Source organism: Pseudochaenichthys georgianus, chromosome 5, assembly GCF_902827115.2.
Source record: "Pseudochaenichthys georgianus chromosome 5, fPseGeo1.2, whole genome shotgun sequence".
NCBI classification, from domain to species: domain Eukaryota; kingdom Metazoa; phylum Chordata; class Actinopteri; order Perciformes; family Channichthyidae; genus Pseudochaenichthys; species Pseudochaenichthys georgianus.
Window position 1 is genome coordinate 40130619 of NC_047507.1, and position 2900 is coordinate 40133518.

A 2900-nucleotide genomic window follows, 5' to 3' on the forward strand; every position below is an offset into this window, starting at 1 on the left:
CAAAGCGGGCAAAGAAGTGGTTTAGTTCCTCTGCAAGGTGGGCGTCAGCTCTAGTAGTGCCAGATGTTTTGCCCTTGTAGTTGGTTAGCTGTTGAAGGCCCTGCCAAACACACCGTGTGTTGTTATGAGCGAGATTCTCCTCCACTTTTCCCTTGTAGTCCTCCTTTGCAGCCTTGATGCCTCTCCTCAGATTCGCCCTTGCCAAGCTGTACTGGGCTGCATCCCCCGACGTGAAGGCTGTGTCACGGGAACTCAGGAGAGACCGCACCGCTCTTGTCATCCATGGTTTTTGGTTAGGGTAGCCCCGAATGCGTTTTTCCACAGTTACAATGTCTGTGCAGAACTTGATGTAGGATAAGACAGCCTCTGTGTGTTCCTCCAAGTCTGTCTGTTCAAATATGTCCCATGCTGTGTGTTCGAAGCAGTCTTGCAGTTGTGAGAGTGCCCCCTCGGGCCAGGTTCTGATATATTTGACCACCGGCTTGGACAATATAGACTTGAATAGTCGTATAATACAATAAAATAAAGTTCCACATCAATCAAATCACCAAAAAAAATGTCTTTCTTGTTTGAGTGTTTTGTTAGTTAAGTTCTTATGTATAGTGCATTTGAGTATCCAGAAAAGCATGATATAAAAACAAACTCCTTATTATTATTAGTAAGGGATTCTTTACATTTGCTAAGTTTGTTATAAAATAACTATCTTACCCAGATTGATCTGTTCCTCTGGCAATGCGAGTTTCCCTTCGCGTTTCGCCAGACGAATGATCTTGTCAGCGTAAAGAGGAACCCACGTTTCGAAGAGTTTAGGTGCAGGCTCTGCGAAGCGGATCGAAAAATCTTGTGCAATCTAAAAGATGGAAACAAATTGAGAAACATGGTCATTTAGACAATATGACAATACACTCACTATTCCTAGTGCATAGTAAAAAAGTACATTTTCCTGACCATAAAGTGATGACGTTTTAAAGACAGGACAAATAAAGATATTGACATAATTCTGGCAAGTTGACAAGACCTATGATGGCTGAGCTCCAATACTTAAAGAAGCAAGGTTAATAAAAGCATGACCAAGATTTAGCCTGTAGGAATCCAAACTCACGAGTAGTGACAATGCATAACAGAATGTGCACACACTACTGTATGTGCACAAGAATTATATGCACCAACTCTACTACTTCTGAAAAGAAGTGGGCTTTATACAGCATGTCCTGTGTATACTATTGGATTAACCCATTTAGACCTGAGGCCGATTCTAAAAATGCCTTCTAAATCCTGACCTAAGTTTTCTGAAAAACTTCAAATATTTATTCAAAAATTACAAGAAATGTATGTTGCTATATACTGTACATAGCAACAGGAACGCCAAAAGCGGTTCCTGTCCTGAAAGGTATAGTCATTCCTCAGGTCCCCAAAAACATGGTCCAGGTGATTTTCTTTCAAAATAAGCAATATATTTCATTTTGTGTCGCTCTGTCCTAATTCTCCAATAAGCAATGAGTAGTTTCCATTCTCACAAAATGGCTAAACGCGTCTCCTCCTGGAGGAGAGCCTGGCTTCTATTTACCAAACTGCTCTAGCAAACAGGCGCCAGGCTACATATATTTGAGTTTTGACATACCATGCCTGGAGTAGTAAGACGAGGGAACATGGCCAGGACTTCGGGAATGGACTTCGAGTGCTCGGCCCGTATCCATCCTGCCCTGTACTGGCAGCTGTCCCGCATATATGCCTCCACCTGGGAGAGGGGCTGCGAGTTATTCTTCAACCATTCTGCAAACTGCACAGCTCGCTCTTCGGATATGGTGGCTGCTGTAAAATACAAAAGATCACATTGTTGTCAAATATAAATATTACACCAAACCATGCGACCCCGGTGATCTCTCAATGTGCTATACACTATTTTCTTATGTCACTGATATGACAGGGTTCCATAGGTTTGAAGTGATGCCTACGTGTGCCAACTTCCTGGTATATAAAAGTAGCGAAATCCTCTGAGACAACATTGATGCAGCAATTGAGGCAGTTTCACAGAAAAACTAAATTAATGGAATAACAGCTCTAAAGCCAGAGCAGAATTCTGCACTGAGATTTAAGATGCAGCATTACAGGCTGCATAACAAATATGACGCCATAGAGAATACTTTGTTGCAGAGCTGTCTGTCAGATTACAAATACCACTCTAAACCAGAGGCAAATCTGGTACAGATTTTCATTGCATTACCTGGTATGACTATCCTGCTGGGCACAGTGTCTTGTTCCCTCTGTGGCCTGGGCCCGCGCGAGCTCCTCCTCAACTGCTTCCTGATATTACGGAGTCTTTCTTCTAGGAACCCGGTTGCTGGGTGGTGGGATCGCCCCTTGGCATACCATGTTCCCTGACAAGATATTAAAATAATCCCCATATAAACCCATGAGCATAAAATGTCGACTTGACCCTGTGCATATACATTCAATTTAAAAAAAGAATCAATCTTTTTTTTAGATAGTATTTAGTTTTACTTCACAAAAAGTACTCACAAAACCACTGCCACTGTCATCGTTTAAGCAGGGGAATGCATGAATCAAGGCGGAAGCCAGGGCAATTTTCATCACCGCGGTAGGTCTGAAAATGGCCAACATGTACAGATACAATCATTAGACAATAAAACAGTCGTCATACTGTAAAAACACTCTAAATGTCAACAAGACAAGTAATAGTATTTGAGAACATTGTGGTCTTAGGCCAGGAGCCAATCTCCTGTATCGACCTATATAAAGTATATAAATATAGTTTTTTTATATAAAAAAATATAGAAGACTATATAGACCAAAAAGATCCTGCATTTTAGCAATGCCTCATTTCGCTCTATTTGCTCTTTCCAGTGCTGTTTTTGCAGGGGGCTGATTCTGTGAGCTGC

The 2900-nt window shown here is 41.7% G+C and overlaps 1 long non-coding RNA gene across 1 annotated transcript; it reads right to left on the bottom strand.

Moving 5' to 3' along the window:
• Window positions 1-1744: 1744 nt before the first annotated feature.
• On the bottom strand, window positions 1745-2607 carry LOC117447341 (uncharacterized). Its single transcript, XR_004552217.1, has 3 exons — window positions 2521-2607; window positions 2225-2378; window positions 1745-1812 (listed from the first exon to the last, which is right to left on the bottom strand). It is a non-coding gene; the product is annotated as an uncharacterized lncRNA (long non-coding RNA).
• Window positions 2608-2900: the final 293 nt, after the last annotated feature.